Genomic DNA, 21253 nt, shown 5'->3' on the forward strand with positions numbered 1-21253 from the left:
TCAAAGTATTTTTAATTTTTTTGAATATTTTGGTGCCCTTTTATGTATTTTTTTGACTACATATGTGCAAAGAACAACTAAAACTATAAGAGGGTCTCTTCCTGTGCCAAAAATCAGATAACTGCTACATTGGTTTGTGCTGCATATGTACAGTTTAAAATAAATAGCATCTATCAGCAAGTAATATGATTACCATTCATTTTCCCTGAAATATGAATATTACAATGAGAGCTAGTCTATTAAATAAAATTATTGTCTTCTGGAAATGTGTGTAATCTTTTTCAACTATGTTTTCAAACAATAGATAGATAGGTAGATGAAACATCTGTCTAAACTATATTCTTTTAAATCTCAAGTGGTTCTTACTGCAGAAACAAATGTCTGCCTGCATGTTAGTCTGTCTGTTAGTCTGTTAGTCAGTCTGTCAGTCGCTGTTGATCAGGTAAGAAGAGATCTGTTGAAAGCCAACATGGACAAGGCTACAGGCCAGTGTGCTGAAAACATGTGCCACCCAGCTCTATAGTGTCTTTCGGTGCCTGTTTCCCTTTTCTCAGAGTTTGCCGAAGGTTCCCCAGCTGTGAAAAACATCTTGTGTAGTCCAAGTGCCAAACAGGGGGCACTCCGGCAACCCCAACATCCTTCCTTCACTCTGTCCATAAGCTATAGAAAAACAATACAAAGTTCAGTTTATTAGTGTTATTATTTAAAATAACATTTATTGCATTTGAATTTCCCCTTGGAGATGAATAAAGTATGTCTAATCTAATTTAATCTAATGCGCATGAAGAAATGGTCAGTTTTGCATCGCACACATCATCAACAGTACCTGTAAGTGTGTGTGTCTAGTTAGAAGTACAACATAGTGTGGCTTTTTATTTACAGATTGTGTATCGATGTACGACAGGATTCATCTACAGTACTTAAGATATGCATATGCTAAGTGATAGTATTTCTCATTGCATAATTTATTGCATATTCCATATTCAGTGTTCAGGCCACCAGATTATAATGGGGTATTTCACACTTTGTTTCACTTCTTAATGTGGATCTAAAAACAGCATTTATATTTAAATAGATATTTCTTTAAAAAAATATGTACTATATATATCACAATCATTTTATATGAAATCTAACCATCTTACAGGAGAATACATAACAAAGTAGAATAGAAAAGCTGTAAACTACCATCTGCTGTACTCACCCACTGTCCCACTTTTAATCTTGTTCAGGGTTGCAGTGGGCCAGAACCTATCCCAGCAGCATGTGGACCACCAGGCTGGCACCGCCACCTGAACCCAACACAGACAAGCATGGGACACAAGTCCAGGCACACACTGATTTTTATTTTTTCTTTTCTTCCCCGTCTCCCACAAGCACAGAAACACAGTCCAAAGCACAGCACATACACATTACTTTCTTTTCCTTTCTGTTTCTCTTTCTCTTCTCTTCTCCTTTCCACTACTGTACTCCGGTCAAGCTTCGTCCTCCTCCTCCCGACTCTGGCTCCCAGAGTTGTGGCTACTGGCTCCTTTTATAAGGCACCCAGAAGTGCTCCAAGTGCTTGATTGCTCATCTCCGGCAGCACTTCTGGGTGCAGCAGAAGAACTGCCCATAAGGGCTCAGCAGCTCCTGTTGCAGCATCCCCTGGCGGCGCCTTCAGATCCCAACAGGGCAGCACCAAACTCCAACTCCCATGAAGCCCTGTGGGAGTCCGAGGCACCGCTGCAACCCAAGGCGGTCTAGCATCTCGGAGGAGGTAGTGCTCTGACCATGCTTGGAGGCCTCCTGGCCGGGCAAGAGCCCCGGCTGCACGCTACAAACATCGGTGTAAAAGGCAAGAACCAACCATTGCCAAGATACCAGTGCACTACAGGAGCACACATGCAATGTTTACGCTTTTTTATATTTCTTTTTTTAGACAACCAAAAAATATGGAGAGTTCTATTAAGAATACCTTTATATGACAAGCAGTCATAATACACAATGCCCCAGGGCATATTTTACACTCTGCCTTTTTCCTGTGACCCAAGATTGTATTTACAGCGATTATAAATATTGTCAGAATTAGTGCTCAATTTTATTGCAGAATATTAAGTTATTTCTGTCTTTTCTAGGCAGTAAGCCAGCATGGACCATTCCAATTTACAATCAAAACTGTGCGCTGTGAACCAGTTGGCCCTCAGTGAATTAGTAATGAACAAGACAGCTTGACAGGTTTACAGACACATTAAAGTGTGAATTAAAAAACAATTTGGTTAATGTAGATTGGAAAATCATTTGTATAAATAAATATTTTATTCCTGGATGACAAAATAGAGAAAAAAAGCAGCATGTTGTAATTTAATTTGTTGAGATATGATTTACAGTACATGATGGCCAGCGTGATTGATTTATTCAGCAGAAATTGTTAAATCTCATTGAAATGTTGAACTTGTATTTAGCCCTGGAAATTCTGTCGACATTTGTTCCATTAGTGACCTGTATAAGCGTGTGAGTAAAAGATGTTCACATACTAACAGATAGTTACAAATATGCATAATGCTTTTGAACTCTTCTTTTTATATTAGTTGAACTTTTAAGACTTAATATTATATAAAATTCTCGAAAGCACTTAATTTATTTGGCTTGAAATAACATGAAGGGAATCTGAGCTTACCATAGCAACATCAGCCAAACATCACCTAGCAACTCTGGGTGGTGCTTTAGTCCATTGCACGGCCAAATCACGCACACACACACACACACAGACACACTCACACAGGGCAAATTTAGTATTGGCACAATTTTCTTTGGTGATGTGGGAGGAAAACTGGAATGCTCGAAAAGACACTCATATGGACTTAAGGAGAGCTCACAAACTTCACAAGACAACAACTGAGTTCAGGATTCACACCCAGGACCCAGATGCATTAGATAGCACTGCCAACCGTATTGCCCTCGTAAATTAATCAGCTGAAAAACACTCATCAAGTGAAATCAGACCAATCAGCAAATGTAGTTTAGAGTAATGAATTATTTACTTAAAATATTATGATCTTGTAATTATTTAAATGTATATACTTGAATGATAAAGTGCAAATCAGGGCCGGCATGTGGAGTGAGATGTCAAGGCGATCACCTTGGGAAGCATTTTGATCAGAGTAACATTTTCATAATAAAATATTTTTATTTTTTTACATTATAAAATAATAATACCTAATGAACCAAAAGAGTTTCATACATAAAAAATGCCTAATTTATAATAGGCCTTTAAAAATGGCAAGAAATATTTTGATTTTAAAAGTTCTGATTTTAAACCTCCATGTCGCTAACAGATAAAGGAGTTCAGTTTCCATATAAACTGTTCAAAAATGGGGAAAAAAATCATGCTGGAGAACTATACTGATATGGACTGGGTAATGTGTTAGGAACGAAAGGATGCCACATCGTTTGATGGAAATGAAAATTATCAACCTACAGAGGGCTGAATTCAAAGACACCCCAAAAATCAAAGTGAAAAAATGATGCGGCAGGCAGACTAGTCCATTTTGCCGAAATTTCATTGCAGCAACTCAACTACTCTGGCCACATGAGGCCGGGCATTGTCGTGCACCAGGAGGAACCCAGGACCTGCTGCACCAGCATAGGGTCTGACAATGGGTCCAAGGATTTTATCCTGATACCTAATGGCAGTCAAGGTGCCATTGTCTAGCCTGTAGAGGTCTGTGCACCCCTTCATGGATATGCCTCCCCAGACCATCACTGACCCACCACCAAACCGGTCATGCTGAACGATGTTACAGGCAGCATAACATTCTCCACGGCTTCTCCAGACCCTTTCACATCTGTTACATGTGCTCAGGGTGAAGCTGCTCTCATCTGTGAAAAGCACAGGGCACCAGTGGTGGACCTGGCAATTCTGGTATTCTGTGACCAATGCCAATCGAGCTCCACGGTGCTGGGCAGTGAGCACAGGGCCTACTAGAGGACATCGGGCCCTCAGGCCACCCTCATGAAGTCTGTTTCTGATTGTTTGGTCAGAGACATTCACACCAGTGGCCTGCTGGAGTTCATTTGTAGGGCTCTGGCAGTGCTCATCCTGTTCCTCCTTGTCCAAAGGAGCAGATACCAGTCCTGCTGATGGGTTAAGGACCTTCCTCTGCCCTGTTCGGCTCTCCTAGAGTAACTGCCTGTCTCCTGGAATCTCCTCCATGCCCTTGAGACTGTGCTGGGAGACACAGCAAACCTTCTGGCAATGGCACGTATTGATGTGCCATCCTGGAGAAGTTGGACTACCTGTGCAAACTCTGTAGGGTCCAGGTATCGCCTCAGGCTACCAGTAGTGACACTGACCATAGCCAAATGCAAAAAAAAAGATGAGGAGGGAAAATGTCAGTGGTCTCCATTTTTGGGGGTCGTCTCATTGTTGCCCCTCTAGTGCACCCGTTGTTAATTTAATTAACACCAAAGCAGCTGAAACTGATTAACAACCCCCTCTGCTACTTAACTGACCAGATCAATAGCTCAGAAGTTTCATTGACTTGATGCTATACTCTGATTAAAAAGTGTTCCTTTAATTTTTTTGAGCAGTTTATTTTACATTGTTTTTTCTATATTTTGTTTTTTCATTTTGTAAAATTGTGTTAATTTCTGCAATATTAATAACTAAATGCCTGTTTAAGGTGACAACTTGTATTTGTTTTATTATGGATAAGGCTTTTTGGGACACTTCGCAGAACATAAATTCCCTTTGTCAAATGTACAGATTCTTTTTAATGTGGACCCACCGTACGTATAATGTTTAATTCTCTGTCACTACTTTAATTTGTTTATTCTTATCAACCTTTGAGGATATACCATTCACAGTTGCACCCAGGACTTCAGTCCATTACTTTATTTTCCCTTCAGACTTCACCCAGGTATGGCTGTCACTGCCCTACTTCCTACTGAGAGTGTGCTTTTTCTTTCATCCCTGATTGATCGAGCTTAGAAAGGAACTTGGTTCTCAGCTCCTGGTAGTAAAAATAAAGCAAATATGCAGGCAGAGGAAAGCAGGCTTTAATAGATTTTAACCTTTAAGCATTATTCAAATAGATAGTGCCATAAACAAAAGTGAAGTGTGAAAACTGTACAACTTGGCACTACTAGATATGTAGTCTTTCCAGGCGCCGGCTTGAAGTGTCAGCAGTAACTCAGAACATTCTTGGATTCACTACCCATCCTTCTCCTTTATCTCTCTCACACCTTTTTCTCCCTTTTGTTTCTAATTCTCCCCTCTTTTCACTCTGATCAGCTCTTTTACTTATTTATAAAGCTCTTTGCCATTATCCAAAGTTCATAAAACTAAAATCATGTCTCCATAATCACCTGCTTTAGCCCATGTTTCCAACATCATAAAAATGGGAATCAGCAGTACACTGTGTTTGCATAACTTTGAAACAGCTTTTGAAATCATACATGTATTATGGTAGCAGTTCTGCATTATACATTTAAATTAAACAGTTGTTATCTCCAATAGGCAAAAACATAGCCACGCAATACCTGAAATTTTCAATATAGTAAAGCTTATTACACTTTCTATTCAAATTAATTATTAAATATTCATATCATTTTTAAGAAAATATAAAAGTAATAGCAGGCAAGGCATCATTTTCAGTAGTCAAGTAACAAGCTTTTTTAGCATAATAGACTGATTTGGCTTTGCTGTGGAGTGAAGTTTTGTATATAAGTTGATAAATATCTTGTATGTCTTTATTTGTAAGTCAGACCAAACAAATATAATATTAGTATTTTATTTCATTGATGAGAACAGCAATGTTTTGATGTTAAACCAGTCTTTAGGGCAGGCACAGGATGTAGAATTTTATTGCAGGTTTGCAGGGGACGTGCCTCTGACCAGTTTGGCAAGGGATTCTCTGCAGGACAGGATGGCCACTTAGCAGGAAAGCTGCACCTTAACAAATGATCTTGGGTGCCAGTGTGAAAAGGCGGCATGGGCGCTGCTTGGTAAGAGTGACTGTGCTTGGATTTATAAAAAGCAAGCAGCTGGGGGGTGAGTTGTACCGGAATTCTGTTGGTCTGAAGTATGGCTGTTTGGGATTGGTTTTGAAACAGAGGCCATTCTGTACCACGATGCCATGTTGGTGTAAGAATTTGGAAAAAGAATGTAGAGAAAAGCCAAGCAAAATGACACCTTTTATTGGCTAACTAAAAAGATTACAATATGCAAGCTTTCAAGGCAACTCAGGCCCATCTTCAGGCAAGATAAAGAAAGAATGAAAAAGAATGTATAAATTTGGTCAATTTATCCCCTCCCTCTTTCTCTCACACACACAATGGCCATGAAATGAAGTCCATAATGACGAGCACAACTTGGCAGCCATATTGAGACAGGCATGTGGCCTGTCCTGAAGACATCTAACTAGAAATGATGACGTAACTGGAGACATTTAAGTGACTACAAGTCTGTGTGCCCCCTGAAACTACACATCTGCCATTTATCAGGTTGTATGGTTGACCATATGAATGTCTACATTGCTTATTGTTATTATTTTATTCATATTCTCAATAATACATTATTTAAAGTTGTAACTTAACTCCTGTTTCTCTTTTTACCCTACCTAATTGCCTGAGGTTATAGATGTAGAAGGAAAGGTGGGAAGAAGTTATAAAGTATAATACCTTATAAACAGCGGAAAGTCTATGGGATTTGAAGCATTCTGATAAGGTCTACACAATAAAGATCACAAAAGGGGAAAGTAGAGTAATATAGAGATCTACCAAGACAAAACAGGCTTAGAAAGAAATAAAGTGTCTTTGTAAAAGTCCACTTTTTAAACGTTACAAGAAAACTTCTGCTCCTTCTTCCAATATCATTTTAGCTTGCAGGGAAGAGTTTTGAACCTGGCAATGTATTCAGAGAAGCATGCAAGATGAGTGAAACTCTCAATTTGACAATCACAAAATTCAGTCAAATATACACTGCTCAAAAAAATTAAGGGAACACTTAATCGTCTCAGTCTAACACCAAGTCTGTTAAGCTTCAGTAATGTCAGTCTGTCCAGTTAGGAAGCATAAGCGATTGTGAATCAACTTCACCTGCTTTGGTGTAAATGAAAGTGACAACAGGTGCGCTGGAGAGGCAACAGCAAGACAACCCCAAAAAGGGAATGGGTTTGCAGGTGGTGACCACAGACAATTGCTTTCTCCTTATCCTTCCTGATTCTAGTCTAGTTTTGCATTTTGCTAATGTTCTTGTCACTACTGGTTCCTGCAGTTGATTCAGGTTGCACAGGTAGTCCATCTCCTCCAGGATGGCATGTCCATCACAAGAAGGTTTGCTGTGTCTCCCAATGCAATCTCAAAGAGCATGGAGGAGATACCAGGAGATGGACTGTTACAGGAGGAGAGCTGGACAGGACAGTAAAAGGGCATCAACCCAGCAAGTGGACCAGTGTTTTCTCCTTTGTGCAAGAGGAACATCTGACAGCACCAAGTAGCACCGTATGCTATCCAGGAGCTCACTAATACCCTGGTTGAGATCTGGGAGAAAATCTCTCTGGGCACCATCTACCTTCTCTTTAGAAGCATGCTCAGATATTGCATATAGGCAAATGAGTTGCCATGATGAAATCCATGCAAGTTAGATCAGCCTGTGAACTCAATTTTTAACTTTGATTTTTAGTGTAATGTTGAATCCAGCAGTCAATGGGTTGGTGATCTTGATTTCCATTGATCATTGTTACATCATTTTGTTCTCAATGAATTACACACTGTTACTCAGTAAAGGTTTTCAACTTGACTATTTCGTTCATTGAGATTTGATGTATGATTTAAGTGTTGTGCAGTGAAATGTATATTTAAGTCAAACAGAAGAAGTGAAGAATTTATTTTGATTGTTTAAATGGCTATTTTGTATGTTTTAGTAATTTTAAGCTATTCCTGTAAATTGTTTCACATCTTAACAAAAAATAATATGAATGTTTGCCTGTTGTTTCATGGAGGTACTGTATGGTGGGATCATTTTGCAGTAACAGATTTCAAACTATGTGCCCAAATAAAACTTAAAATGTAACTTAAAGTCCAATTAGTCATCTTATAGCCTCTTTTCTCCATTGTATGCACTTAAACAAATAAATGGCAACACTGGCTTCTTGGGTGGCAAAGTATTTGGTGTTGCTGCCTCACAAACCCTGTATCCAGGATTTAAATCCTTGCCCTGCCACCGTCTCTATGGACTTCACATGTTCATCCCATGTACTGTACTTATGTATTTTCTTCCTTCAACAAGTACGTTTTTCTTCTTATGTCCCAAATTACGAAACACAGAATGAGATGTTGCTATAATCGTGCAAGCGCGTACAATAGGTTCAGTTATGTTTGTCGGTGAATGGTGAATGATAGACTTGGAGAAGTTTGTGGCATATTGGGACGCATCATAAGTAGTGTTCCTCTGGCTCATGAGGCGGCCAGCTATAGGGTGATCAGCCCTAAGGTTGCGTCCCATGCCCAATTAGTCATGAGAGTCGCTTTGGTGTCAAATGACTGACATCTCATGAACCTATGTATGGCAGCCTGAGCTTGTTACTTGGGGGCCCAGCAGGGGGCATTCCTCTTTATCCAAAGCCACTGGCTACTTCTCTCTGCTACCTCTGATGCAGCTTTGATGGCTGTGCGCTGGCTATGGCCCCTAATTCCCAGGTCTCTCAGCAGTTTGATGGTAGATGTTGCCACAAACCCTCTGTATCCAACTTCTACTGGGCGAACGTCCATGGTCCAGCCGCGATGTTGCACTTCAGCAGCTAACTCAGCATAGCTTATATATTTCTGCTCATATGCCTCATCCACGGAATCCTCCCAGAGTACGGTGAGCTCAATAATGTAACCCTTCCTTAAGGAAGGGGACCAGAGCACCATGTCAGGTCTCAAGGTAGTAGTGGCATTCTCCGGAGGAAACACCAACTGTTGGCCAATATCTACCAGCAGTTTCCAGTCGCATGCTAAGCACAGCTGGTCTCTCTCCGATGGTGTGGAGTTGCTCCTGGTAACTGTAGCACCTTCTTGGACAAAGGCAGTCATCCATGGGTGGTTAGATATTGGTGGTGAAAGGGCATTGATGAGAGATCGTTTTTCCTCCATTGTGGATGCAAGGCTTTGTAGGACCTGGTTGTGGCACCAAGTGTATCGCCCTTGGGTGAGACTGGTCTTGCATCCTGTGAGTATATGCCGGAGGGAGGCTGGCCTGGAGCAAAGGGCACACCCAGGATCTTCACCAATCCACTGATGGATATATCATATTACTTCAGCCTGATGACAATACATTGACCCCATATGTGTGACAGACTGACACTCCATACAAATTTTGCTACTGCTCATGCCGGGTAATGTTGGGCTAGACTCTGGTACCTGTAGTCCTGTACTGAATTAAGTGGTTTAGTGGAACTGTAGCATCTTCCTAAAATGAAGGCTTTTTACTTAGTAAACCTGAGCAAAGCATATCAGCAAGGCTTTTTTTAGCCAGTAGTTAAATATGTCTTTAGCCCAGGTGCTGGTGAATAAAGAGTAGACATTTCTTTCAAACTAAGGTCATTGTAAAGGTGTTGCATTTATCTTGCTAACATGAAAGCGAAAGGTCACTCTGTGTGTCTCTTTAACCACTACTGAAAGTCTAGAATAATAAATATTCTTCTGAAGAAGGAAATATCTTTTATGGTCACAGTTCAATTGAATTTATTGAATCTGAATATGGTTCTGCTCATCATGTTCATAATGTAAAGTTTCCTTTAGAGGACCAATTGGTTTTGTGAGATATTGTCTAGTAAACATAATCTAATCAAATGTTGCTTAATAAAATCCAGTCAAGAGACAGATATCATTTCTAATTAATTTAATAACAAAGTAATGGAGATGGATAGAAACTCGTCTTAAAACACTTGTGCATTTCAAAAATTCAAGCTCTTAGTGTGCAAAGTCTGATGTTTTCCAGTCTTGCACCCAATGCTGCTGAAATAGGCTGTAGCCACCCTGTGCTGTTGGACTGGACTGAGCAAGCTGTGAATATTATGTCATTTATAAGCATGCTATTTTGGTTTGGGGTTTTCTGCAACATCAATAAAACATTATGGTTGTGTTTTTACCCAATGACCGAATTCCTGTTTTCGAACATTAAAACAATTTTGATGAGAACAGGTCATTCCACCCAAGAAAAAGCTTCTCAGTCCTATTCTTAATTTCTCCAAAATGCCATCAAGTCAAATGTCGAAGGTTCCTAAAGTAATAATTTCTACATTACTTGGTAGCTGATTTCATGTGTCTATAGTTCTCTGTATGAAGAATCACATTCTAACATTTGTGCAGAATCTGTCTTTAACAAGTTTCCAACTCTTTCCACGTGTTCTTGAAGAATGTATTTTAAAATAACATTTTGGATCAATCATACTAATTCCCTTGAAAATTATAAGGTCTTCACTCATGTCACTTCTTAATCCCTGTTTACTTAAATTGAAAAGATTCAGCTCCTTTGACCTTTCCTCTTAGCTCAGATCTCAGAGTCCTGGAATTTGTCAAATTTGTTTTCTCTGGACTTTTTCTAATGCTGCTATGTCTGTTTGTAATATTGAGAATAGAACTGCATATAGTACTTCAGATGAGGCCTCACAAGTGTGTTGTAGGTTCTTTGACTTGTACTCCACACATTGGACCATATTAGGCTGTTTGAACTTCTCCCATATTCCAGGCGCTATAGACTAAACTTTGCTAGGACAAGCAGATATAACAATAGTTTCTTTCTATAGGCCAACAAAATAACAATTGGTTCATTCAGCTGCTCTTGTTCAGTTTGGGTACCCCAAAATATTTTGTAATATCTCTATATATATATATATAAAATCCAACATCTGTCTGTATGTCTGTCCGCTTTTCACGAGAGAACTACTTAACAAATTTAGATTGGGTTTTTTTCTATAATTTGCTTGAACGTTCCAGTTGATTTTGCGACTTCTCTCATTGCGCTATGTATCATAGTTCACTTGCAGTATTGATTTATTTGTGCGAATCCAAGAGACACGCAGTGGGCCGGGGGAGGGGGACAGGGCCCTCCTCACTCACGCACCAGCCTTGGGACGTTCTTTACCTCCGCTTAGCTAGTGAACAAGAGAACTACTTCACAGATTTAGATCGGGTTTTTTTCTATAATTTGCTTGAACATTACAGTTTATTTTGCGACTTCTCTCATAGCACTGAGAATCATAGTTCACTTACAGGAGTGATATATTCGCACTTATCCGAGACAGAGGCTGTGGGCTGTTGGGAGGAGGAAGCGTGACGTCAGGTGTTGGCAGCTGGGCAGGGCACTTCTCACTGTCATGTTTCACTACTACGCACGCGGAGCCAACTTCTAGTTCTTAATATAGCTGAAGCTTAATTCAATATTTATTTCCATATTTCTTATACTGTATTGCATTTTGTGTGTGTATGTTTAGATTTCTTGTGTCATAATTATCTCAGGTGAGTCAATTTCCTTCAATCCTTGGTCAATAAATGTGATTCTGATTTTTCTTTTTCAAATCAGTACACTGCCTAGATGTATACAGTGATTAGCCCACTATGACTACTACCTCCTTCTCATAAGGTGTGTTTTCTAGTTGCAAACCTTAGATTGTGTATTCAAATCTAACCTCCTATTTTACATTCTGTTCCTTGATTGAACTTAGGCTGCTAGGCCATGTTATAAAAAATAAAAACATTTTTTTCTTTTTTCAAAGAAGAGATACAGTATATTAAAGTAGCACAGGCAATACAACTTTGTTTGGCATGTGTCCTACAAAGGCCTAATACATCCTACATATCGCCTTTCCACATCAATTATGTCAGACTATATGGTTTAGCTTCCAAATTCATCCTAACTTCCTTTGTTATTTACCATCCTGTAAGCTCTGGCTGGTCTTATTTGTCCATCCATCCATCCATCATCCAACCCGCTATATCGTAACTACAGGGTCATGGGGTTCTGCTGGAGCTAATCCCAGCCCACCGCAGGGTCTTATTTGTTCAATACCAATATTCTTCAGTTATTACTTTCCACCAAACTTTAAATTCAAGCTCAGGTTCAATTTTATTTTCATGTGAGCAATGTATTTCCTACTTACATGTTCATTTACATATATTTGCTTGGCAGATGCTTTTATCCAAAGTGACTTACAACAGAGGCAAACATAATCGAGTGACATTAGTCTAGGGCCTGTTTGTTCAGCAAGTGTAATAAGACAGGTGAAAAAAGTTGAAAAGAGGAAATAACTAATAATTTACTATCATAAATTATAAGGCAATTAAACTTAAACAACAAATTAACCAAGAATATAAAAGATCACAGGGCATATTTTTTTGTTTTGTTTTTTGTTGTTTTCAACCCCAATCAATTAGACAGATATTCACAGGACAGATGGGTTTTCAACTGCTTCTTAAATACATTGAGGGAGTCAGCCACACAATGGTGATGGGCAGCTTGTTCCATCAACTGGGAACTACACAGGAAAAGAGCCTGGATTGAGACTTGATACCATGCAGTGGTGACATCACCAGACACTGTTCACTGGCAGACCTGAGTGGGCGAGAAGGAGTATAGCACCTCACCGGTGCCTCCATATACTCAGGTCCTGACCCACTGACTACTCTGTAGGCAGGCATCAGGGATTTGAACTTAATGTGTGCTGCTACAGGGAGCCAATGTAGCGACCTGAAGAAAGGAGTGACATGTGTCTGTCTCAGCTGGTTAAACACAAGACGGGCCGCTGCATTCTGGGTCACCTGCAGTGGCTTCATAGCACATGTGGGTACTCCTGCCAGAAGTGAGCTGCAGTAGTCCAGACACAACAAGACCAGAGCCTGGACCAGAAGTTGTGCTGCATACTGTGTCAGATAAGGACTGATATTGCGGATGTTGTACAACATGATCCTGCATGAACGAGAAGAGATGTTTAGCTAATAAGTAACCTCAATAACTTCATTCTTGTCCTGTGAAGAGCCCCTAAAATGTACAAGAAGTGTGTCATTCTGACTAGTCAGTATTTTGTGCAGAGTTTTAGATCAGGGATACCTGTAAAACATCAGAAACAGCTTTAATATGTTTAAAAAAAACTAGGTAAAGGTAATAGACATTAACAGTCCATCATCTATTTATTTGCAGAGGGTGAATTGTCTTGGCTAGACATCATGCTTCTGGATGAGCACCTATGCAGCCTACCAAAGTGATCTTGTTTTAAGCAAATCAGTCCAGGCATTAGACAGTCATTACTGGTGGCTAGAGTGGGTGTATAGATTCAGGACAGGACACAGTGGAGGTTAGAGCAGAGACAGATAAGGTTTAGTCATCCTCTTCTTGATCCAGGACTTCTGCTCTGCAGAGTAAACAGAGAGATGCAAGACTTCCTGCATACCCATAAAACCTTTCACTGGAGTTAACTTTAAATTGGTCCCCATAAGATCTGTAGAGTGGTCACAACTTGGAGAGGTGCTGGCAACTGGTGTTATGAAATTCTTTGTTATTAATTAAGGAATTAACATATCATGTCATTTGTGAAATCTACAAATTATTTGATGTTATTAAAATTACTTTTCACCATTGACATCACAGTTTTGTTTTTGTATAGAGCATGATCATTTTCTGAATCCTGTTGTTAACACATACTTCCCTCTTGCTGGGGGTGTGGTTTCAGAGGTCGTGCTCTGTGACGTCATTGATGCGATTGGTTAAAACGTTACCTGTGACGGTCTTTCCTCATCCAGTTCTACTGATTATAATAAAAACGTTTTGCTAATGAAATTCTTATTAAAAGCCTTTTTGGTTTATGTTCCATTGTTCTGTTAGTTTTTGATAAAGAGTCTCCCTTCACACTTTGACCAATGTATTTTTGATATTTTTCTGCCTTTTACATTTGCTTTTATTTGCTTAGCAGATGATTTTATCCACCTTACAAAAGACGTCAACAATGGCAAGTAAACATCAGTCTGGAAGACTGTTTGGGAACAAGTGTAACAGGAAAAGTTTACAAAATTGATCACCACAAGTGAAGAGCTCAGAACAAAATGCAATTACACTTTCTTTTGCTAAATTACTAAAACCTAACAAAGCCAAAATCACTTAGAAAGAGGGCCTTCAAATGTTTCTTAAACACACTGAGGAAGTCAGAATTTTGAGTGGAGGTTGGCAACTTATTCCACCTAGGAACTATAAATGAAAAAAGGCAAGATTGAGATTTGATACCACTCAGAAGTGGTATCACCAGACGGTGCCCATCAGCAGATTTGGGTGGGCAAGAAGTGGCATAGGACCTCACAAATGACTCCATATATACTTTCTGACTCTTTGACTACTCTGTTGGCAAACATCAAATACCTGAATTTACAGGGAGTGAATGGAGTGATCCAAATAGAGTAGTGACAAATGCCTGCCTCAGCTGGTTGAACAGAAGACATGATGTTGCATTTTGAATTGTCTGAAGTGCTTGGTAATGTGCCAATACTCCTGCCAGCAGACAGTTGAAGTAGTTCAGTCATGACTAGACCAAAGCCTGGACCAGGAGCTATGCTGTATACTCCAATTAGGTTTTGACCCCAAATGTGTTATAACATCTCTTATTCTCATCCTACACCTTCTAAAATTGGTAATGATTCATCTCCAGCACATCACAAGGCAAAATTGCTGAACTGTAGTTGGTATACATGTTAAAAAGTTAAGGTGCTAAAGACATTTTGTCATATTTCATGGCCATAATAATGCCAACCTCGGTTGATCCTGCTCTGCTGATGAAGGAATATAGAATATCTAGTTTTACTCCAGGATGTCAACACATTTTCTTTAAATAAATCCAAGACTGTTTCCAGATGGTCCATAGCCTGGCATACGATTATTTGAACCTTATATCTACAGCAGCTTCCAGAGGTCTTCACTCATTAGTGTATCCTGCAGTTTCTAAAGGCCTTTTAGCCTGTTGTGATATCTTAAACATGAATTCCTTCCCTGGGCTCCCCTCAGCAGATAGATTAATCCATTACAATATATACAAAAGACGCACAGCCATTATTTAACATATTAAAGACTCTTTTAATTAGATACAGTTTAATGGCTGGAATGAAGTAATTAGAAAAGGGATTGGAAACCCTGGGCTGCTAATCCTTGCCCATCTCTAAGTGCTACTCAACAAGTCCTTAATGCACTTCCAATTATGAGTGCAGAAGAGAGAGATCCTCTCAGCACACAGAATGATGAGCTTCCTGCAAAGGGAAAAGCTTGAATGACATTTCCAGGGCAGTAATTAGTGGAAGCACACAAGTGAATTTAGATGCCAGCTTTTATCAATGTATTTTTGGAGCACCACTGTTTAAATAGACTGGGCTGTTTGGTTTTTACTGTGATATCTCTGACACTTTAAATTTGTACAGGCACTAACAGACCTCTCTGTTTAATTGGCTGCTTGACATCCACTGTGGTCTGCTGCAAACATGTTTAGAAAAATCTTCACTTGGTCTAAAAATTTTGTTACTAAACTTGTTAGTCGCCGTTATAAATACACATAAGATAATTGCTTTTTTTGATAGGCTTGTTTCTCCAGACCTTAAAGGAAAGCCCCCCATTCAAAGAAATTGTAGAAGAATTGACCTAGTGTGAAAAAGATGGAGTGAGTGAGTGTATGAGTGAGCCCTGTGATGGACTAGCGTCACAATTGGGGCTGATTTATGCTTTATCATTGAAAGTGTCAGTACAGGCTTCACTCCTATTCACCATTTACTGGGTAAAGTAGATAGTGAAAATATACTGTTCAAAAAAATTAAAGAAACACTTTTTAATCAGAGTATAGCATAAAGTCCATGAAACTTCTGGGCTATTTATCTGGTTAGCTAAGTAGCAGGTGGGGTTGTTAATCAGTTTCAGTTGCTTTGGTGTTAATGAAATTAGAGGGGCAACAATGAGATGACCCCCAAAACAGGAATGGTTTAACAGGTGGAGGCTACTGACATTTTTCCCTCCTCATCTTTTCTGACTGTTTTTTCACTAGCTTTTCATTTGGCTATGGTCCATGTCACTACTGGTAGCATGAGGCAATACCTGGACCCTACAAAGGTTGCACAGATAGTCCAGCTTCTCCAGGATGACACATCAATACGTACCATTGCCAGAAGGTTTGCTGTGTCTCCCAGCACAGTCTCAAGGGCATGAAGGAGATTCCAGAACACAGGCAGTTACTCTAAGAGAGCTGGACAGGGCCGTAGAAGGTCCTTAACCCATCAGCAGGACCAATATCTGCTCCTTTGGGCAAGGAGGAACAGGATGAGCACTGCCAGAGCCTACAAAATGACCTTTGGCTGACCACTGATGTGAATGTCTCTGACCAAACAATCAGAAGAGCAGGTTCACCCTGATCACATGTGACAGACGTGAAAGGGTCTGGAGAAGCCGTGGTAACATTATGCTGCCTGTAACATCATTCAGCATGACAGGTTTGGTGGTGGATCAGTGATGGTCTGAGGAGGAATATCCATAAGGGGACGCACAGACCTCTAAAGGATAGACAATGGCACCTTGACTGCCATTAGATATCGGGATGAAATCCTTGGACCCATTGTCAGACCCTGTGCTGGCACAGTGGGTCCTGGGTTCCTCCTGGTGCACGACAATGCCCGGCCTCATGTGGCAAGAATATACAGGCAGTTCCTGGAGGATGAAGGAATTGATACCATTGACTGGCCCTAACACTTGCCTAACCTAAATCCAATAGAACACCTCTGGAACATTATGTTTTGGTCCATCTGACACCGCCAGGTTGCACCTCAGATTGTCTAGGAGCCCAGTGATGCCCTGGTCCAGATCAGGGAGGAGATTCCCTAGGACACCATCCGTCGTCTCATTAGGAGTATGCCCCAATGTTTTCAGGGACTACTGAGTACAATTTTGAGTTGCTGCAATGATATTTCGGGAAAAATGGACTAGTCTGACACATTATTTTTTCACTTTGATTTTTGGGGTGTCTTTGAATTCAGCCCTCTGTAGGTTGATAATTTTCATTTCCATCAAATGATGTGGCATCCTTTCATTACTAACACATTACCCAGTCCATATCTGTATAGATATCCAGCAGGACTTTTTCTCCAATGAGATCTGATGTGTTTTCAAAGTGTTCCTTTCATTTGGCCTCTGTTAATGTTGGTGCCCTGTTTTGGTAATGTTTGCTGTAAAGTCCCAATGACATGCTCAGTTGCTCTCCCAACTCTCTGCAGGGAAATCCGTTGTGAGGCAGTGCAGTCCCCAAAACAGACAGCAGGTTGTCAATTAGGCAGCCCGACTTTCCTATGGGGGTTGACTGAGAGACTTCAGAGAAACATTCACAAACTTGTTTAAGGCACGTTCCCCCAACTCTGTTGTAAAATTAAAAGAGACCCAGTCCTATAAGGCTGGGGTAAACATGAATGCTTCTCACTAATGTAACACTAATATTACATTGTTTTGCCTAAATTACAAATAAAGACATACAAAATATTTATAAACTTGTATGCAAAATTTCACATCACAACACTGCTCAATTCAAATGTTCCAGGGTTGAACAGGTCAGCATTACCAGTGTGTCCGGGTGTCGATGGCTTTGAGACACTCTTTGACACTCTTTGTAACTTACTATTTTGATACAATAAACCAGCTACAGGCTTTGTCCCCTATGTTAGAAAATGTCCGGATGCAAACAATAGTATCAGCGTTTCATCTGGTACAGTAAAGAAATATTTTCTCAGAGAGTAATAAAGAACACAATAGCAAGAATGTATAATTAAAACAAAAAGCAAGTAATGTAGCATAATAATAATAATCAGAAATGACGCATGAAAAAATAGTATTTCATAAGCAACTTATATGAGCCTAAAGCGTATTGAATACACAGACCACAGTGACCCACTGAATTTGAATTGAACTTCACAGCTGCCAAAAACAGAAACAGTTAGGACTGTCCTCGTTACAGACAGGCTGTACAGCTCATTAAAATTAATGTTTTATTCAATATACTTAAAATTTAGGAATCAAAGAATCCAAATGCCCTTTAATTCTGGAGTATTATTTAAATTAAGATATGGAGTGGCTAATTTAAAATGCAGTTATTTATTGCCTGAGGCGATCTTTAAATAAACTTCTGTTGACAATGGAAAAACAGCATTGAGGTCAACCAATGAAGCTAGAAAGCACTGATCATTTTTGTGGGTGTATTTAGCCTAAAATTAAAATTAAAACAGAAACTTAAGCCACTCAAATTATCAATACATTGGAAAATGTTTTATAGAGAATAAGAAACAGCAGTGCTGCACACAGTTTTAATTGGAGATCATTTAATGGCTTGTTTTGTTCTTGTCTGTCGCAAATCAGAGTACAGTGCTTAAGCTGAAATTGGATCATGTTGGAAAACCGAAATTGCATTCACATAACATCATATGAAAGATGAGCTTCTGAGTTGCTGGTTCACACAAGGTGCTAAACTATACAATAATGTCAGTTTAGAGTTAAAAGGGTTAGAATGAAAACCTGCAGCCACTGTTTTATTAAATATAGATCATAACCATGATGGGAATAATTAGAACTTCTTGTTTAGGGCAGTTCAGCTAGTTGACAGACGCGTATCCTGGCTGGCATTCCCATTTACAATACAATACAGTACAATACAATTTATTTTAGTACAGCCCAAAATCATACAAGAAGTGCCTCAATGGTTTTTAGCAGGCACTGCCTCTTGACAGCCCCCAAACCTTGACTCTCTAAGAAGACAAGGAGAAACTCCCAAAAAAAATGGAAGAAACCTTGGGAAAGGCAGTTCAAAGAAAGACCCCTTTGGTAGGTTGGGCGTGCAGTGGGTGTCAAAGAGAAGAAGGTCAATACAATACAATACAATACAATACACAGAAAATAACACAAGCAATCCCCAATACAGTGTAACCATAAATAAAAATATTACAAGTACAGAACAGAATTCAACAGTATGCATGTTATTTATATCAAGGATCTCAAAATTATTGGAAGCTTTTCTCCTTTTTTGTTTTTTGCTTTGAGGATACTCTAGAATATCAATATACCTAGTGATATTTTTTTTACAGTTTATGCACAATACACAATGTCTAGTTGGAAGAGATGTCAGTCAAAGCTGAAGACTGCAGTAGCTGATCTTGTGGCCTGATGGTGTCAAACGTCTAGAAATCGCAGGACATGAGAAATTTGATGACTCTGTGAAGAGTTTCCAGCACAGCTTCAAATTTCCAATGTTTTTTAAGCTGGCCAATAATGTTCTACCTGATAGAACTGATGCTGTGTGAGTGTGTTCCAGGATGGAGAATTCAGAGAGTTTTGTTTTTTTTTTGCATTCTGTTATGGTACATAAAGTACGAGACATCAGATGGATGAGCCTCTCTTCTGTTCACAAGGTCCAAAATACCCGCATTCCATATTCCTTTATAAGTGTATTATATGCAGTTTTGTGTGCATTGTGTCTCATTCACACACAGAGCCCACGCCTGTGATTTAAGACAAAATCAAACCTTTTCTTTTGAGGAGAATCACAGACTGGCCTGACTGAATGGCTAGGTATGTCAGACTATGCAACTGGTGGTCAAAGTAGCTCACCATAACTGCCTGCAACTCATTAAGATTATTTAAATGAAGTCTATGACTGAAAATAGCTGAAATGTGACAGGACTGTAAGGGCTCAGATCATTCTAGTCATTGCGGTCCAGGTTTCTCATCCCTCCATCTCTTTGTTCTTCTGCCATCAGTTGAAATCCGTCTTTAAGATATGTGGAGGTTTGCTGTTTTTCTGTCTTATATCTTATAACCTACATGATGATAAGAAACCAATGGCCGAACTTTGTGTTTTTTGTAGAAGAACTCAGCAAGCTGCATAAAAATGTTTGGAGATGCAATAAGGATTATTGCTGATTGGTAAAAGATCTTTGTAAAAGAAAAGGCTGCTTCATCTGCCACACAGTTATGAAATTTTAGGTGCTATTCATGACAGACGCTATCCTGCTGGCTTTCCTGGATTATATGTAAGAGAGGCTAGAAAGGGAGAATTTGCGGCAGGTCAGAGGCAAGTTCATAGAAACTCTTCTGGGTCAAAGTCCTTCTAGCTTTAGAGAAGCAGAGAAATGGTTACATTGTGGTGCAAGCTCAAAATTCTTCCCCAGTGTCCCCTTTAAATTGATGCCTGTAAGGTCTTTGATATGCCCTTGCTCATGATAAAACAGAAGCATGAGCACTTAGGGCTCGTTTATACTTCACGCTCAGAACGCATACGCGCCCGCATCATGGCTGCCACGTGTTCCCAGCATTCATTTGACACGTCCTCTGAGCATGTCCTCAGAAATTAACGCGACGCATTGCAGTACCACCAAAAAGTCGGGAGGCTCAGTGTGCTAAAAGTTGGAATGTAACATCAGAGTCTCTGTTTACTATCTACATGTGACAGAAAGCCGCTTTGCAGATCCTACGAGATCGATGTTGCACTTTGATGTTTGATGAATGGTTTGATGTGGTGAAGCAAAATGCCGACATACAAATCCATTCTTGGTGCTTTTATATTCAAGCGTTGCATATTCCCGATCGTAATGACACAATACAAAAGTCTCACATACCATCTTCTGTGCCGTCTTTTTTTTCTAGGGCTTCCTCCGGACCTGAAAGCAGTGGCAAACAGCAATAGATTGCCACACAGAACACACTAAATGTATGTATGTAATGTAAATGCACATTTAGAATCGTAAGATTTATACTTGATATCACTTTCATGATGAAATGCATTAAAGTATGTATGTTGCATTTTACAGATAAATATTTAATTTCATTTAAATAATGAATACTGTTAATAATTACACACATGGGGTGACACGGTGGCGGAGCATTAGCGCTGCTGTCTCACAGGGAGTCACGTCGCTGATATTCCCTGCCTTGGAGTCTACATGTTTTCCTGCTGGATTTCCACAGTGTGCTCCGGTTTCCTTTCAAAGATACGCAGATTTGATTACACTAAAATGAAGCTAGTGTATGTGAGTGCTTGTATTCACCTTGCGATGAGCTGATGCCCATCCAGGGATTGTTTCAGCCTTGTGCCCAATGCTTGCTAGAATGGATACATCCCTGGAATGATGGATTTAATCATTAAACATCCTTTTCAGAGATATTGCAGTAAGGTGTCATTGGAATTTAATGAGTGTTCTAGGCAATTTACCACACAGAGAAGCCGAACATGTTCTCACC

At 39.7% G+C, this 21253-nt stretch overlaps 1 protein-coding gene across 1 annotated transcript in view; it reads left to right on the forward strand.

Annotated features, from left to right (window-relative positions):
• LOC120530251 (sodium/potassium-transporting ATPase subunit beta-1-interacting protein 3) overlaps nucleotides 1–21253 on the forward strand; it is a 609068-nt gene that overhangs the window by 521490 nt on the left and 66325 nt on the right. The window lies entirely within an intron of this gene.

This window comes from Polypterus senegalus, chromosome 5, assembly GCF_016835505.1.
Source record: "Polypterus senegalus isolate Bchr_013 chromosome 5, ASM1683550v1, whole genome shotgun sequence".
Lineage (NCBI taxonomy): Eukaryota > Metazoa > Chordata > Cladistia > Polypteriformes > Polypteridae > Polypterus > Polypterus senegalus.